At 47.3% G+C, this 18,530-nt stretch overlaps 1 protein-coding gene across 8 annotated transcripts in view; it reads left to right on the forward strand.

Moving 5' to 3' along the window:
• The first annotated feature begins 1,750 nt into the window (after positions 1-1,750).
• Positions 1,751-18,530, forward strand: part of SUSD6 (sushi domain containing 6) — an 81,759-nt gene continuing 64,979 nt past the window's right edge. The window contains exons 1-3 of one of the 8 annotated variants that reach the window (XM_083836842.1): positions 1,794-2,033; positions 7,779-7,865; positions 14,809-14,942. The gene's annotated coding sequence lies outside the window, so the exon portion shown is untranslated. Of the gene's footprint in view, positions 2,041-2,073; positions 3,915-4,818; positions 4,959-7,778; positions 7,866-14,808; positions 14,943-18,530 lie in introns of those variants that run through there. The other 7 variants (XM_083836846.1, XM_083836841.1, XM_083836845.1 and 4 more) reach the window with 7 other exon arrangements.

An 18,530-nucleotide genomic window follows, 5' to 3' on the forward strand; every position in this document is an offset into this window, starting at 1 on the left:
AAAAATCCACAGGGGAACAGACAACTTGTTCATGCAGTGCCTTTAATGCATCCCGCATTTTGCCGTGCTAACCCAGAGGCATGTCACAGCCACCCTCAGAAATGCAGGCTCTGAAGAAGCTGCTGCCCTGAAAGCTGGCGTGGTTTGGTTGTTGACTTCAATGCGAACAAGACCTACAGGAAACTCCCTTTTCCTTGCTCTGAACATTTAGCCCTTAAGTGAAGTGGAATTAATACCATTGTGCTGAGTGGCTTGAATCTAGCACAACTGGAGCAGAAGTCAATTTGCTGTATTTGAAAGAAAATTAATTAAGGCCTCGTTTGTTTCCCTCAGAGAAAAAAGCTCTGGGTAGTTTCCAGGAGAGGATTTTCTTCCAGGCTCCTTCGGTTCAGGCCTCTCCGTACATGACAAGCGTTGCATGGCTCCAAGCCCCACGTCCCTAGGGGCTCTGGGGCTGCGAGCTGGGCCTTGCTGCAGCACCCTCCTGGATGTGAGCTTCTCTCTTTTGCATCCTTTCTGAACAGCTGGAGTGCCTGCCCTGAGTATAAAGAAACGAGCGGTGCCCTGCTGAACATGAAGAGCGTCTGCAGGCTCCATCATGGGATCCAGGCCGTGCTCCCCCTTCCTGGGGCTGGGCTGGGGCTGCCAGCGGGACCGTGACCGCTGGCCCGGGCATGAGTTCCTGCTTCAATCGCTGTGACCTGCCCGTGGTGTCGGCTGCCCACGGGCTTCATGTGCTCAGCTAGTGAAAGTGGAGCGCTTTGGGAAAAGTGCCCTCCTGTGCTCCACATGGTGCAGGTGAGAGCCCTGGGCGCTCATCGGCCGCCTGGCTGCCCGGCACTGTGCCGCCTCGGCTGGTACTGAGCCGTGGTGTGAGGGGGCTGCCGGGGGACATGGGCCTTCCCCAAGGCCAGGGGCAGGTGCTTCCTGTTGAATTCCTCTGGAGCATCAGCTGCTGGCTGAAAAAATGCCTTTACCGTGGTCAGACACTGGAACAGGCACCTTGGTGAGCTGGCTGATGCCCCTTGCCCGTCAGTGGCCAAGAGGTGTTTGGACAATGCCCTCAGTAATGTGCTTTAACTCCTGGGCAGCCCTGAGGTGATCAAGCACCTGGACTCGATGATCTTTGAAGGTCCCTTCCAAGTGAACTTCTCTGTTCTATTCTCAGCGATCTTCCTTACTGAAATTGGCATTGTCCTTCAATGCAGCCACTGTTTACATTACTCACCCTACAGCAGCGCCTGTGGATTTCCAAGCACTCTGCACCTGGCTGTAATGTAATGTAATTTTGAAGGTCCCTTCCAACCAAACTATTCTATTGTTATCCTATCCTATCCTATCCTATTTCTACTCTACTCTACTCTTGTAGTCCATTCTATTCCATTCCATTCTGTTCTAATTCTATTCTATTCTATTCTATTCTATTCTATTCTATTCTATTCTATTCTATTCTATTCTATTCTATTCTATTCTATTCTATTCTATTCTATTCTATTCTATTCTATTCTATTCTATTCTATTTCTTTTCTATTTCTATTTCTATTCTACATTCCACTCCACTCCGACGCTGGGAACGGCACAGCGACCTACACGGGTGGGTGTGCCAACGCAGCGAGGCAACTCCTGCTCTAAAAGACCTTCGTTTATGAAGAAAACACAAACACAAACACAAACACAAACACAAACAAAACTCCCCGGGGGGCTCCTTTAAGCCCTCCCCCCCCCCGCGCCGCGCGTCAGGCCCCGCCCCGCGCGCCGCCGGCCGGCGGCGCGCGGGGCGGGGCCTGGCGCGCGGCGGCGCGCGGCGGCGGCGGGGCGGGGCCTGGCGGCGGCGGCGTCGTGGTCGCGGGTCGGGTCCGGTCCGGTCCGGGAGGCGCGGCCGCCCTGCTCCAGCCCCAGCCCCAGCCCCGCGGCCTCCGCCGGGGCCCCGCCGCCCCTCGGCAGCGTCCCGGTGAGCGGGGCCGGGAGCGGGAGCCGTGCTTCCTTCCTTCCTTCCCTCCTTCCTTCCGAGGCGGGAGCTGCCTGCCGCCGGGGTAAGAGGTGGGGACGCGCGGCTCGGTTTAATCACGGAGGTTTGCCTCGGGGGGGACCGGGCGCGGAGGGTCTCGCGGCGCCCTGCGGGCGGTTACGTAACCGCCGGGCTGTCACCGGTCGGGAGAGCGGCGGGGGGGGGGAAAAGTTTTTGCACGGGCGGCGGCCGCCTCGTTCGTTCGGCGTGCGCTCGGCGCCTGGGTCTCCCCCAGAGCCTGTGCCCTCCGCCGGTGCGCGCCTCCTCCTCCTCCCCTCCCGGGCTGCGCCGCAGGCGGCGGGCACCGGCTCCGTCCTGCGTCAGGGGAGGACGGTGCCTCCCCTTCGGCGGCCGCTTTTGCGCTTCTCTTTTGTTCCTCCCCGTTCCCTTTCCTCTTCCCCCCCCCCCCCGACCCCGAGCAGAAGCCGAAGCGATCTAGCGGCAGACCCCGGAGGTGGCGGGGAGAGGGGGCTCTCCCCGGCGTGCGCCTCTAGGTAGGGCTCGCCCGGCTCCATCCGAGGCACGCCGAGCGCCGGGGCTGCAGGCACCGCCGCTTTTGGCCCCCCACCTCCTCCCCAGGTGTCTTATCGGAAGCCTCTTTGCGTGTCCGACCCCTCCGTGCCACGCTGCGTTTGCCCCCGTTGCTGCGCGGGGACGATGAATTCTTGCCGGCGTTGCGGTCGGGCGGCCGGTTGTGGCACTGGCAGTCCTGCAGGTCCCGCTCCGGGCTTCTTATGACTTGCGTGCTGCTGCTGGTGAGGGTTTTGTGAGCAAAGCTTCGAGAAGAAAATAAACTTCCTTCTTGTTGGGAGACTCGTCTGCCCTATGCAGCCCGCTTGCCCGGTTACATAAACGAGCGTTTTACGGACCGGTAGAGAAGGGAGCGCTGCCTGGAAGGAGGAAGGCATGTTTCTTTAAGGGGGAGCTGGAATGAAGGAAATGTGCCTGGAAGACCTGTAACGTAATCCGGCTGCCTTTTTCTGGCTGGCTTTTAAAGCCGAAGGTGGCTGTCATCGCTTCATGGTATTGCACCTCCTCGTAGAGCAAAGTAGCACATGGCAGCAAAGCCACGACCTCATCCTGGAGCAGTCCCTGTAAAAACCCGGTTGCCCTCGTGCTGCTGCTTTCAAAGGTTTTAGCATATGCAGATGCTTCAAAGCCTGGGAAAGTAATGACCTGTAAGCTGAAATTTCCCAGCTGCCTTACGGGTAGCCGGGGCTTTGGTTCTGCCACCTTCTCGCTGCTGTCATGCAAATCGGCCACCTGTGGTCTTTGGGGAGGGCCCGGTGTCCTTGAGCTGCTCACTTTGCTGCCTCTGCCGAAACAGTTCCCAGGCAGCTACCAGCAGCGTGCATTTAGCGCAGCGCGTGAAGGTGGGCTGAAATGGCTGCTGGGGCTCGCAGGAGCTGCTAGGGGAACCGGCAAGCAGTGGGTACCGAAGTCACTGGAGGTTTGTCCTGCCTGCAGTGTAGTGGTTTTGACGGGATTAGTTCCGTCCTCTGATCACGCCTGCTTCCAACTGCTTTATTCCTGCCCGGAAAATTGCTTTGGCTCTCAGTAAGAGCTATCTGTAGTGGTCTTAACCTCAGCTGCTTAGCTGTGCAGCTCCTTAGCTGCTTGGGTTTCTGTCTGCGGCTGTTCCCCTTGCATCACTTCTCCTTTTTATCACCGTATTTGCTCACACCACACCTACCGGCTGCCCCGCCACCCAGATGCGTCTCTTGTTCTGCTTTTGTGAGAAAACAGATGTAAGCTGCTGGCCCCCGTCAGCGCAGGGAGGTTTCACGCAGCACCCGGAGTCTGTGTCGGGCCACCGCTGTCTTTATTTTTCCTCCTTTCTTCCTTTGTATTTGTTCTCGCTAATCTGAGGCCTTCCCAGAGCAGCCTGCGAGGATCTGCGTGAAAGGTCAGTTTCTTGCAAGTCTCCTTCCTCCAGCGTTTTCCAGCCTGCTTCCTGCTGATCTCTCTGCCTGCTACGGGGGCTCCCCGTGGCCGCTGAGCCCCGGTGGGCTGCAGCACCAGCTGATCCCAGCTCATCGGGCTTCTGCAGGCTGCCCTCCTGAAAGATTTGGGGGCAGGGGGCAGCAGGGGTGGATTTCTGCTTTAGGAGCACGTCAGTAGAGACATGCGGGTGTTTCCTAGAGCAGGAAAGGGGAAGACTTAATGCATGTGTAGCAAAGATGTTTGCCCGTAGTGTGGTATCAGTCGCAGTGGATTTCTCTTGCCAGAAATACAGTAGTCTCTAATTACGTTTATCCAACCATCGTGACAAGTGTCAGGTCTCTCGAAATGCCATCGTACGCATTTAATCTGTTTTGAAGCTGTTATGGGTGCAAATGGAATTACTCCAGGTGCAGTGATTTAACCCCCAGTATAGGGGTGGTAGCTGGGGACAGGTAGGTGACTTCAGTGAAGCGCTCTCTCTTTCAGTCCTTCTGTGTAATTCACCAGGCTTTGCCTGACGGTATTTTCCTTGACTCTGCTAGCAGGCTTCCTTGCTGAGCAGAGTTGCAAAAGGTGATCGTAAGCTTAACCAGTGGAGACACTTGTTGTAAATTTCAGGAATTGAGCTTCTGTGTGTAGCAAGAAATATTTGCACCAGCGTTTGTGTGCTGTTTGCTTTGGTACCAGCAGTGGAAACTGGTGCTCTCGCAGGAAGTGTAGTGTTTTTTTCACTCTGTGCTGCAGGCTGCTTTCAGACAGAGCCGAGTGATGCTAATAAAGAGAATTTTTCTTGTGGTAATGCCCGGAGCATTCTTTGGGAACGTGTAGCTTCCAGGCTGACCCGTGCATTTTTTTTTCCTTTGAAGGCTCCCAAAGACCAGTGACAGCCTGGCCTGTTGTTTGCTTCCTCATACACTTGTTTCAAACCGATGGTATTTGCGATAATTCAAGACAGTTTAATAAGGAGGATCATGCTATAGAAGAGCTGCAGGATGAGAAGTTGGAGGTATAAAACTCCTACCTCTTGCCCTTGGCTTCCGCTGCCCCCTTCCCCCAGCTTCTGGCTTTCTCTGCTGAAGCTCTGAACAATGGGCAGGCTCTGAAAGTGGAGCACGCACTGAGAACCTTCTCCTCAGCAAAAAGGATCAATGTGTCTCGTGTCACTCTGGTGATTCCCCAAGGGAAACGGCGAGCCTGGCAGCCAGCCCACCCAGCCGTAAATTCCCTTCCCTGTTGCAGGCGAGCAGTAAGTGGCAGGGGATGTTCGTCCCCGCCGCAGCCGTAACCTGCTAGGCAAGGTGAAATCCAGCCTCTGGAGGTGGTAGGAGCAGGGTAAAGGGGAGCTGCCTTCTGGAAGCCTTTGGGGGAAACACTGCATCGTATTTATGCTGTGAACTAGAACGGCTTTTGGTCCAGTAATGTAAACTCACTTGCTCTGTGAATGACTTTTGCTCGTAGATGCTTGAACTTGCTAGGCTGAAGCGTGCTCCATTTTAACCTCCTGCTCAGAAGTGAAGTGGGTTTAATACCATCTCTGTCCTTAGCTTACACTTCTTCAAAATGGTTCTGGATTTTTTTAAAAACTTTAAAACTGTTTACGTTTTCCCTCAACTCATTTTCCCGTTGGTTTGTAGTTAAACGTTTCTGTGGTTTGCTGCTGCTCCTGGTTGTCTCTTGCATTGGTTTAATGGGGCTTTGTAATAAAGTGAGCGGGAATTGAAGCAGTCTCTGATCAAACCCAAGTTTGAGTCTTGCTTAGGGATGAAGATAAGTGAACAAAGAAAATTGCTTTGGAATATTGGATTACTCTGCAGGACCGTAAGGGAACATATATTTTAAGAGGGAAATCCTGTTGATATTTTGGTCTTTTAAAAAAATCTGATTTCTGTAAGTGAGCTTGAGAGAGTGATGTTCTTATGCTGTAAAAAAAAAAAACACAGACCTTTCAATAGATGATTTGAACCTTGTTTCATTTTCAACAGTAGCTGTTAAGGTAGCTTTCTTTGAAAGGACCTGTAACTTGTATGTATAGTTCTAAATTAATTAAATGCTTGAATGTCCTTAATCCTTTTAAAATGTTCGTGATTTTTTTCTTCGTAAATAACTTCTGAAAAGCTCTCAAGGAATAGATACTGAAGCACCCTGCCCTGATACAGTCACATCAAAACCCCTTTAAGTGAGGAGAGAGGGGAAAAAAAAAATGTAAAGTGGGTATGTGTTGCTCTCTAATGATCCCAGATGTGAAAGAAAATTGATGTGCAGTGAAGAAGACTTAACAGTAATTTATCCTGTGCTGCGTGTGAGTACATCATACTTGAAAGCTGAGGCAGAAACTGCTGCAAAAATAGGCTGTACAGGTTTTCCCTCAGTGTCGGTACGTGGCCTGAGGAGAACCCCTTCCCTACCGCGACACGGGCCTGCGAGGGCGACTGACGTCTCTGCTTAAAAAAGAGAAGTGCAGAAAGTCCAGAGCATCACTCTGAGGGTATAAAACCTTCACTCCGGGGGTGTGAAACCTTCACTTGCCCACCTGCTGCTGCATGTGCCACTGATGGCCCGGTGGCTGCACGTGGGGGGACCACGCTTTGAACCCAGCTCCTCTCCAAGGGCCCCTCGCTCCTTTTGAAAGTGTAGAAGGGGCATCCTGCTTGCTTCAGGAGGTGAAGGCTCCTGCTTTTCCCGTAATTAAAATATAACGGTATGTCCTTATAAAACTACAGCGTCATTGCAAAAAGCTGTGTGATCCTGAAATGCTGCAAGCTGCTTCTGGGATGTGCAGTAAAAATATGCTGGAAATTTGAGAGCAAAGGCTGTAAAACCGTACAACTCTACTAATAGAGATCTGTTCTTTTTCGTGGGTATGGGGAGCTGGGCTGTATGATCAGGGGTTGTGTGTTTTGGTAAGCTTATGGTAACTTGAGTGAGAGACACAAAGAGGAGCTCGCTAGGCTTGCTTTTAATTTCATTAGCTGTGGGACCAGCTCCAGTCAGCTTCTGGTTTGCTGCAGGACTTGCATGCTTCTGAAACTCACTAAGTTGACATTTAAATAATGTCACGTTTCATTAAATAACGGGACGTTTAACAAACAAAATCTTTAAGCAGACGAGGCAGAAATTGCTTCTTCCAGCTGCAGAGCTTTTACTTTCGCTTTTGGACACTCAGCTTGCCCAGGTCACCCTCAGATGCTGCGCTTTCCAAAGCAGAGAAAGTTTCCTGGTCACTTCATTAATAACCACCTTTTCTTTTCACCTCTTTGAAATGTTAGTATTAATCCTAAAATAAAAGGGTGGGGGGATAAGACACTGTAAGTTACGCCTGTGTTTTTCTGGTTCCACAGAAGTAAATATCCTTTCTTCTGCGCTTGTTTGAGAAGTACGTGCGATTTGTGGTCACTCCTTTTTTTCATTTGTAGAAGTGTGTGTGTGTATCTGGTAGCTGGACTTGACGCAATTCTAGTTTATGTATTTTGGGTAACCTTTCTCAGAAGTTTCAGTCCCATCAAAAAAAATTCATGAAGCTTGGGTACTGCTGAAAAACTTCTTTCAGTAACTCTCTGCTGTGATCCATTCTCCTCCTGAGGTTTTTAAATGGGTTGTGTGAGGGTGGTGTTGAACGTGCTTTGTGTATAACTTCTGCCGTAAATCTCAAACCCAGGTAAGAATTTTGTGGGTAATGCCTGAATCAAGCATATCTGCTTGCCTGTGTCCTAAAAACATAATAGAACTGCTTCTACCCACAGCTTTGTGACTCTTTTATGTGCCAGGGCCCTTCTTATCCCTGATATATATATTCATAGCTGATACTTATTTTTTTGTGCATTCCTAGGTGTGCGAATCAACCTATCATCACGGGATCATCGCTTTTATCATACTGACTTGACAACTGTTGGATGCCAGCTTGTGTCAACACCAGGTAAGATGAAAGTTAATGTGCTTACTTTTTTTTTCCCCCTTTGCTTTTTAAACTTTTGTCCAAATGCCAGTGACTTTTCCCTAGAGTAAAGTCACGCTGTGCTGCCTTCCATATTCTTCTACTGTGACGAGACATCCGCGTGCTGCTAGCGTTAGTTCCTGTTTCGAAATCTAGTGTTCTGAAATGCCTTATTAGGAACTGACTCCTTTATGGCCTAGCCATGCCTCAGCCTTTTTCCTGATACCTCTGTAACCTGTTTTTTATGCTGTTTGGCTATCACAACTATCACAAGATGTTTTTTTCCTAGTGTTCTTTACCCCTTACCACTCCTTGGCTTTGTTCTAGAAGCTGTTGACCTCCTTTGTCTTCTAGAGTTAACCTTGCATGATAAGCCACCTGTACTATCTGATCTTTTCCATAGAACAAAAAATGTTTTTTTTTTGTGTGTGTGTATGCCTGCTTCCAAATGCTATCCTTGAAAAGCTATCACTGAAGGATCTTGTGTTTTTTTTTTTTTTTTTTTGTGAATCAGTGGCAAGAAACTACCTGGGTATGTCTTTCAAAGAACTAAACGTCAAGCTGTTCTTTGGACCTTACCCTTTGGACTTCTTTTTTTTAAAAGAAGGGATGTATATTGAGTAGGGGGGAGTAAATCCCTCTAATGCTTTCAACAAGGTTATTATTCAGTACTCTAGGAGAGTCCTGGTGCTGAGGGAACTAATGTGAGCCTTTGTCCTGATGCTAATAAGAATAGGGATAATTCCTCCCGTTGCCCCCTCTTCCCCCAGATCCTGCTAGCAGTGATAAGGCATTAAGTTCCTCGGCTACCCCTTGCTGTGCTGGCCTGTTGTCCTTGTTTCCTGCAACAGCTACCTTGAGTGCAAAGGCTTAACTTGAGTTTTGAGGGGTCTCGCTAGGAGCGCTCATTGAAATCTGTAGAGATTTTCTGGATGCTCCCGAGAGGCACTTGTACACTTCACTTAAAGACACATCTTGGTGGATGCGTGTGTTTATTTTTCATGTTGTTGTGTGAGAAAATAGCTTTTCGTTGATGAAAGATATATTGGGCTTGAACGTAGCGGCATCCTTTGCTACATGTTGGAACATGTGACTGAAAAAATGCAAGTAGGCACGTAGGTGAAACTTAGAAGCCATTTTTCCTTTTATCTCTTTCCTCCTTCCTTGGCAAGAGCAAACAGGTATTGTTTTTGAATACCCTTAAAGAGACTAACTTTTGATCATGACTCCAAAGGCCTCTGAGTTTTTCTAGGAGGAATGTATATGCAAGCTATATATTGTTTTATTTTACTTAACGTATTTTATGTTTATGTATTTATGTTTATGACAATGATCTTCTCCCAGTCTAAAGATTACCTGCGTAGCAGTAGAGAGAAGAACTTATATGCCAGGCATATAGTGAAATATGACTGCATTTAATTTAACAGAAAAATAGTTTACTAAAAACCATGCCTTTTCACCAACTTCTGTTTGTGGCTATGGGCAGGAGGTTGTAGTGAAGACACTGGATAGGGCTGGTGTGGAAGGTCAGACAAAGGCGTTAGGAAAACAGCTTGCAGATCAAGAAAGGAAGGGTTGAAGTGTACCCAGTTAGCCTCCTTAGCCTTTTCTCAGCAGTACAAAGCTGAAGGTAAGATCATCTTTGTGCTTCTAAAAGCAAGTCTCCTAGCACAGCTGCTTGGTTTGTGATAGCGGGTTCTCTGGGGATGGTTGGTGACAATCCTCAGCGGATAATCTGTCCTGAGTCCGGCTGAGCTGGCCTTCTGGTGAATTTGTAAGGGGGTTTGCTGTCTTTCACTAGGGACTCTTCTCCCTGCAGGGTGTTTTGAGACCCTCTTTAGTGTCAGTATTGAATAGCGGGACAGGAGGGATTTAGACAGGCTAAAGAGCTTCCCCAGAAGACAGAAACCGAGTGCATCCGCTCAGCTAGCAGATGCGTATCAGCCCAGTGTTTTGTTTTGATGGAGCTTTTTTCTTAAATGCAGAATTGGAAAGGCATGAAGTGATGAATCTGTCTTTTCAAACTGCATGTTTTTGGGCTATGCAGATAAAGTCTAGGTAAGCTGAACTCAAAGCATGTGAAAGAGTACTGGGGGGGAGAGAGAAAAGCATCTTCTGATGGGGCCTATCTGAGGAGACTGATTTAAACCGTTTGGGGCTGGGAGTCCAGAGCCAAAAAAAAACCTTACTTTTTGCTAGTGACTGTACACAGGTGAGGAGCCCAGTGTGGCTCCCTGAAGTGAACTTGCATGGAAGCACTAGCTGCAGGAAGAGGTTTATGAGCACTTCCAAACAGGAATTTTTCTTTGTTCGATTCTGTTGACCTTCTGATGCATATGTGTGGCTGGGCTTTATCTTCTTTTCTTTACTCTCAGTTGGCCTTTGCAGGGCGTTTCCTGTGAATGAGAGCCCTGTGCTTACAGTTATTAATCTTCTATCGCTTCTCAACGCAATGTTCGTCTTGTATGATACGGAACAGTCATCCTGAAATGGGGTGGAGGTGTGTGAGAAAGAACTTGAGGTTGCAGTGCAGAAGACAGGATTCCTCTTTCCTGTTATTTTTACCCTGTGAAGTGAGAACAGAAGGGAGATTGCAGAAGCATTTCTGAACAGACCCTGTTCAGAGTTTCCCATAAGGCCTCGGATGCTCTCTAGCCTGCACTTACATGTCTGTTCCCCCCGTGTCTGCTCTATCAGTGCGGGACATGGAAAGCCTAACGCCCAAGTGTGTGTATCAGTGCTGTCTGCTCTGCTGTGGGCTGGTGCATACCATCCCTCCATATATACCTACAGACTCTTCTTGGTTTTAATTTTTCATCCGTATTTATCCCTTACTGGGAAGCTAGAGCTTTTAATTAGCATAGTTTAGCTATTAACTAACACGTCGAGGGTCAAGGTGGGTGGTGATACGTGTCTCACCTCACCTCTGGGTGGGAGGTGGGACTCAGCACGACCTGAGGGTGGTATTTCCCCTCCAACTTGGGTGGGGAATCGTGCTCCTCATTTGTATGCTCCCTAAAATGAGCTGTGGTGAGGCAGCCTGGGTTCATGTGAGTTGTATAGCTTGACTTGCTTCTCCTTTATGAAGAGGGGTCCTTCACATAAAGGTGCTTGGGGGAATGGGTGTCACCCATGTCCTTGCTGTGTCTGTTCAAAGAAATCAGCAGTATGGTTGGTCTGCCATTCACTTGTTCGAATCCTCTCTTTTTTCCAACAGAAAGGGCTCTGCAGTATGATAAAAAGCAGACTTCTCTGGTTCAGCAAATCTGTCATAAAAGTAGCAAGAAAAGACAGCTGTTTGCTAATGGGCATCATAGTTATTGATGTGTAACTTATATAGAGGGGTTTTGGGAGCAGAAACTCACCTCGGTGTTGGTAGAGCAGCAGTTTTATGGCAGTGAGAGTCTGGGAGGAAGTCATCGATGTGAAATATTCATCTGAAAAACAGCTTGTTACAGAAACCTGTTGTAGTAAATCTCCTGTTTGAGAGGTATGTCACCTGAAGATAGGTCTGTTGCAGCGTAGGTTGAAATCTGTCATTGCCTCTTTTTTTATATGGATGATTTGCAGGAGGTGTTTGTTAGATTCTTCAGAAAAACTTGGGTTCTTTTGAACTAAAACGAGGCTGCCTTGTATAATGTGTGAGGTAGAACAGGAAGATGGGAAAGGAGATGTGTATACACACAAGACTTTTGAAAGGGACTGAACTCTGAAGTTGGAAGAAATTGAAGCATTTGAGCCACTGAATGTTAAACAGTTGGCACTCGTGCTTCTGGATTCTCTCAACCTGGATGCAAAGATGATGCCTGGATGTGTGCTGCCTCTTGTAAGTCCCTCTCTGTTGCCTGGCTTGATCTGCATACCTGTGCCCATTCTTCTCTGCCATGTCCAGCAGGGTGCTAGTGCATTGGTAGGCGCTGACTGAAGAGGAGGATTTGAATCAGGAATGCTGCTTTTTGCAGAATTGTGCATTTGCTACAGCCTCTCCAAGTGTTGTTCCAGACAAGCCTTGCTGAATTTAAGGCATGATTTCTCTGAGGTACTTAGTGACAAGGAACCATATTTGCTAAAGCAAGCGGGTACGTAACAGTCCTCCTCCAATGTGCATTTGACTGTGGCATAACGGGTTCCTGCTGTTTCAAGTGTACGTTGTTAGTTTTTTTTTTTATTGCAAGTGTTTAACAGGCTCCAAGTACATGGAGGAATTTTGCACCACCTTTCTATATAAAGTGGTACTTGAAGCTATTGTGAGATATTATTTGGCTTAGGCAATACAGCACCTTAACAAGGACAAGCACATATCCTGCATTCTGTGTGGGTACAGACGTAGGTGCTGTCTAGCACCTCAGAAAAGTTCAAAGCATCACCACTTTCTTCACTTTTAGAACTTCATGCAAGGCGCTCAGTTCATATAACGCCCACAGGTGGGAGTTTTTATAGGATGGATGCAGTAAGGAGTGCAGAGTTTCTTCTTTTGTCGTTCAAGACATGAAGAACAATATTAAATGTAAAATCATTAAGTTCTATCTAGATTTTTTTCTCTAGGACTCATGATCACCTTAGCATTCTTTCTGTGTCCTTTTTGGATACAGAGCCAAAATTGTTGTACGTGAAGGTAGTAGAATTTGCTGTAAGTGTAGCAGGCAGCCTGTTTTTCAAGTAGAGGCAACTTTTGGAGAAGGGTGAGGCTAAGGAGGAGCTGATAAGATATTTTAAGCAGGCCTTTTGAAGCTGGCTTAACTCATTAGTTATGCTGGGATGAGCCCATGAATTCAGTAGTGTTATTTCAGACCTGCACCGTGAAGGCGATTGTTACAGTCTGTATGTGATGTGTGAAAGACTGCTGTGGAAATGCGCTCTCCTTTTCAGAGCAGAGAAATAAAATAAGAATATTGGGAATAGAGTACATGGAGTCCCTTGGTGAGTGTGCTCAGCAGTATGTGGTGCTGGGCCTGCCACCCAGGAATCGGATGCTGAGAAGGATATTTAAGTTACAGTGCCTATGAAAACAGACAGCTCAGGAAGCTCTATTAGCCTTTAAGGAAACAAACAAGGGAGGTTAAGAAAGGTGATTAGTACAGGCAGCATTAATGCAGGCTTTGCACTGTGCCATGCATGTTGTGTGGCTGTTGCCTGGGCTTCTCCGCGTGCTTCCTGCCAGTCAAAGCCTCTGGCATCTGCAGGAAATGGAGCAACGAGCTGGGTGAGCTCATTGATCACATGAATTTTTTCACAGTAGATCAATTTCCTTAGCTCTGTGTCTGTCTGTAATTGAGATGTAATCTATAGTGTGCTAGGCAGTGCTCAGACGGGGACACAAATGACAATTAAAGGCAAGTAGCATGCAGTGGAGGAAGGGAGGGAAAAAAGAGCATAGAAAAATGTAACTAATTATAACTAGCCTGTTTCTTCTATGTGAATAAAAGTTTCTTAAGTTCTTGTCCTGTATAATATAAAAATATGTTTGCCCAGAAAGACAAACTTTTTCCCTTCCTGTCTTCCCCTCTTCATCGTCAGATGAAAACAAGTATTGTAGTACATAACTCTGTTAGGATAGATGAAGCATTTCCATACATACAAAGATGATGTTTTCAAACACCTTTGCAGTCTCTCATGCTTTCAGTGGTAAACCCAAGGATTTAGTGGTATTATTCGTCCATATGTTTTTGTCTTTAGTGTGTGCTTTGCAAAAGATACTATAAGTAATTCAATCCACTTTAGCTTACTGATTTTAAAAGGTTAAACCTGTTTTTTTTCTCTGATATTGCTGTGGAGAAGATGTTGCTGGGGTGAGGCTTACCCTTGGATAGCTTGGCTGTGTTATTTATAGGTAGCCCTCTGTAACCCAGGATGAACTTCTCTGATGCCTTCTGGAATAAGAAGGGCTAAAATATAGAAGCTAGAACACATTGCATAAAAATTGTATGTGGATTTACTTCCACAATTAACGTCCATTTCCAGTGTAATGTGTGGCTGCTGCGTGCCTTTTACTGCGGTGTGCGACTTCATTATGTTGTGGTTTTTGCAGCGTGTGGCTGTAAGGCTGCCAAGCTCCCAGCTGCTAGCGAAGGACTGTGCCAGCCACCCCTGGTGTTCCAGGGGGTGCCTGGGGAGCCCCCGACCCCGTTCGTGCATGGGAGGACGGGAGTTTGTGCACCATGTGTGTGCAGGGAGGGGTGGCAGATGTGGGCATCGCTGTAACAGGGCACAAGTCTTCATTCATCTTGTCATTCGGTCTCAGGTAAGTGCCAAACCCAGGAATATGGGGCTGCTACCTGGCCTGGAAAGGAAAACTAGGTCTTAATGTGGAAATGCTCTTCTCAGCTGGAAAACATTAAGGTAGGAAGAAGCAGAGTGGGGTCCCCGGTGCTGCCACTGAGCTGGTGATGGGCTCTGGACAGCCTGACTTTGCTTTTGGTGGTGTTGCAGACTGGAGATGCACGTTTTGCTATAGCAGCTGTTAAATAAGCCACTGAATGTATCTAGGATACAAGCATGCATGGGACAGCTATTACCACAGAGTAAGATTTGTGTGAATCTCTTGAACAAGAAGCCAGGATACTTTGCCCTTTTTTTTTTTCTTTTGTAGTTTTGTTGCCTGAATTTGAGGGTGTAGTTGTGCTTTGTCTGGGAAAAGATGGATTTGAGTACCTCTTCCCATAGTAGCACTAAGCTAGACCTCATCTGCTTTTGCATCAAACAGAATGGCTTCCTCCTTTCCAGACTTCATTTGGCAAGAAAGCTCAATTAGTGTTCAGGAAACAGAAATCCTGTTGCTCTGAGATTTCTGAATGCCTAGTGGACAGTGACTATTAAGTATACTTGATCGACTGGGAAATCCTACCTTTATCTGAAAAATTGCTTTACATCTGTTCATGTAAGACTGTGAGAGTTTGGAAGGTGAAATGCTACTTTCTCCTTTCAGATGATGATATGCCCACTGACACAGATATAGTCATTTTGGTATCCTGCAGAATGAATGTGCTTTTCCCAGGGTTGAAGGCTTTGACTGTGTGTGTTTTTCTTCTCTGCGTGATGTGATGAGCAATCAGGAGTCAGGTGAGTTCAGACCGTGGCCAAGCAGCTTGAGGGCATCTCTAGCACCTGAAGCTCCTTTTAATTTATGGGGAGAGGGAAGAAAAACACTTTAATTACTGTATGGATGACAAATAAGAGGTTCAAAGTGAGACTTTCTGAGGCAAAGCTTAACCGCTTTTAAGCGGGAAATAATTATGCCTCTTTTTGTTAATGAAGTTTAACGTTGGGACTGCAGAGCTGAGAAAGCAGGCTTGGGAAAAGAAAATGCGAAAGAATTCTGCCCTGTGAAATACCAGCCTCTCTCTCTGTCTCCTTTACCCTTTGCAGAGGGCAGGTGCCACGTGCATGCTCATTTTGACCACTGCCACTTCCTGCAGTCCTGTGTGCACGTGGTGGGGTCACCCACACAGCTGCTGGTCCGCTCTGACCTTCCTTTGTTCTCAGGTTTCCATTGCTGCTTGCAGCAGAGTGTGGTGTGAACACCACGTGCACCCATAGATTCAGGTAATACATAAGATATCCCCAGTTCCACATAGAAAAAAACAAACAGAAAAACCCCAAAGCCCTAGATTTTGTCTCCACAAAATCCTCCTTTTCTGAAAAGAGTAGCTAGGCTGCTGTGGCTTTTATCACAGTTAGCCACAAGCAGAGTTAATGATACCAGACAGAAAAGAGACTGTAAAAGTGTTTGTTATGGAAGTCTGTATTTAATCTCTCCCAGTGGCTTTTGACTTGCTTAAAGCTGTGCTAGTCTTTGTGATTTCCAAGACTATTGATTTCCATCTCCCTCCTACACCCCCTTGCTTCCCCCTCCCAGTCTGGAAATGCATTTAATTCTGTGATGGTTTTGCTGGCAGTAGGTTTTCCATTTCACATGGGAAAAAATCTAGAGTATGGATCTTGCTAGAAATTGATTGTGGGTGACTTCTGATGGCATAGCTAATCTTATACAGGGGTAATTTAAGCTGTGTGCGACACAGGCTTCCTGAGTTGCAGAAGGCCTTGAAGTCAGAAGTCTGCTTTCAGCTTTCAACTTCCTAGCTACATCCTGTAGGCTGCATATCACAGGAGTACACTGCTTCTGCTGCTTCCCAGTGCAACGGGCGTCCTTTTCCAGCGGGATCACCAGTAAAGGAAATACATGGGGGGGAAGCATGGGAGAAAACGACACTTAATGCTATAACAGTATCATCAAAACAGGGCTTTATAAGCATAATGTTGGAGTTTCTGATCCTTAGGTGAGTCCGATACCCACCTCTAAGTAAATACTTGGCAATAGGTAAAATTCAGATACTGGATCTGTTTCCTCCTGCACTTCCTGGCAGGGAGGCTGTTAACCAGACACAGTTGCTGTCCATGTCTCATCTCTGCTGCACTGCTTTTTTGTCTTGCTGCTTGGCAGGGGACTTGAAGTCCATATGAGAGCTACACACCAAGAACATGGGAGTACCTCTGAGCAAATGCTTGGCTCTGCTGAAGACACTTGTGGGTTGCTCTTTTTTTTACGAGTGTTCATCCCTGGGTTTCTTGCCAAGTTCTCTTCCATGGTCAGAGAGCCAAATACACAGCAAGATGTGTAAGTCAGGGCAGCCGTGTACCAGGACTCAGACTGGAGTGCTTTAAAGGGATGGAGAGGGGAGACCGGGACATGTTGTGACCTGGGTGGATCTGGGAGCTAACGCTGGCGCTTGCTAATCTGGCCTGTCATTTTCCATTTTATTTACTCCTGGCACTTGGTTGTCAGAGCAGGCTTTTATACACCATTCTTTGTGGCTTAGGCTGCTCAGCACTGCTGCAAAATCCTTCTAATCCTTTTTTGCCATCCGTTTCTTGCAATGAAAACTCAATTGACAAAGCGAATACTTGAATTTCAGAGAGCAAGTGCAGAGTCAAGTTTTGGGAAGAATAAAGAGCCAGGAAATATGGCAAGGCCTTATTGGGAAAAAGGGACTCTTGCAAAAAATGAATTAACTTGTGTGCTGTATCTTGACAGCTCTTGAGGGACTGTTAGTACCAGGGATCTTACCTACTTGCAGAGGACTTTCACAGCCAAGTGATACCTACCAACAGGTGATCAAATAGAAGAAAACTAAAACCGACATGTTCTTTAAAGAGATGATGAGGATGTATTGAGATTGTCCTGCTTGACTTCTGTGTCCTGTATCACAACTTTGCGGTGTGGCAGACCCGTGGGGTAGCACTGCTGGAGTAGAAACCTTCTCAGCTGTTGCACCTGTGTCTGGCAGGACATTAGAAAGCAATGCTGCCATGTTTGTTGAAGAAGGATATTTCTTGGGTGTTTAGGACTGAGCCACCTGTATTTGCGATTAAGGGCAGAGCTTTCAGGAGTTAGAGATGGCTCCGGGATAGCAGTTAAGATTTACTGTGCTAACCATCGGCTCTACTGCCAAAGGCATCATAGCTCCAGAGCATTGCTGTAATCTAGTGACAAAACTTAGTCATTCAGCACTGCAGCTCTGACTGGGCTGTGGATAAAGCAGGCTGTGTTAAGGCTGAACAAAACTGCTAAAGGGGCATTCTCACCCTCCTCAGTCTGGCATCTTGTAATGAAGTGCTCTGAGCTTGACTGTCCAGGCCAGAGCACTGGCAGCACCAGTTCTTCAGAAAGCCATATCTGGTTTGGAAATCTGGTTTGGGGATGATAGGGCTGGGGGACTGGAGTTGGGAAATAGGCATTTTCCCTCTTATCTTGGAAGGAGTGACCTATTACTTTTGCTTTTAAATATGAATGAACTCATTCTCTGTACCTCAGATACAGACCATATGGTGCTCTTGGTAAACGTAGCAGATGTTCCTCTCTTGCTCTGTTTTGCTTTGTTACACAAATTCTCTGTGTTTTCTTTCTATCCTGTCTGCAGTGGGCTGTAATAGCACAGCTCCAGCGTATCAGGTTATTGCTCTGAATTTCTAAATGGGCATTGAAAAATAAAGGGCATGGGGGAACATACATAAAATGTTGCTTGAGCTGTGGAACTGAAGTGTGTGTGTATAGATGGTAACTGACCCTGAAACTCTGGTTCAGTGTGCTCAGTTGAATAGTTTCTCCTTCTGTTTTCCTGCTACTTATGGCCTCTGAACTTTGTTCTTAAGTATAAAACAATGTTCCACCCCACCTTCCTTGTGGTGGCTTATTTTAGCTTGGTTTTGCTTGTGAATGCAGTTTCTGTGCAAATCTGCCTCACTTTGTATACCAGAACACTGTTGTTTCAGTGAGAAACTGGGGATGTTTTTCCACGCGTGGTTGTTTTTTACACTTTCCCTACCGATATAATTGTTTGTACCTGTCAGTACTGTTCCACTTTAGTAAGGGAGGGTAAGGGCATGTGGTGATGTGCCGCAGCAGACAAACATCTGGGAGTGCCAAGCAGACCGCAGCGTCCCCCGCTCTGGCGTGCAGGGATTGGAAGAGTGCAGCCGTGAGGAGTTGTTCCTGGTGTCTTTGTTTGCGTGGGGTTCCTGTTTGTTTAAAGCAGTTGACACAACACAAGCGAGACTTTGGTCCTTGCTGGTGAGAGTGACTCAGCCCTTCAGAAATCGCATCTCGTGCGTTCCTGGGGAGGTTCGGGTGGGAAGAGGCACCTTTCTCCA

This window comes from Anser anser (assembly GCF_964211835.1).
Source record: "Anser anser genome assembly, chromosome: 5".
Classification (NCBI taxonomy): domain Eukaryota; kingdom Metazoa; phylum Chordata; class Aves; order Anseriformes; family Anatidae; genus Anser; species Anser anser.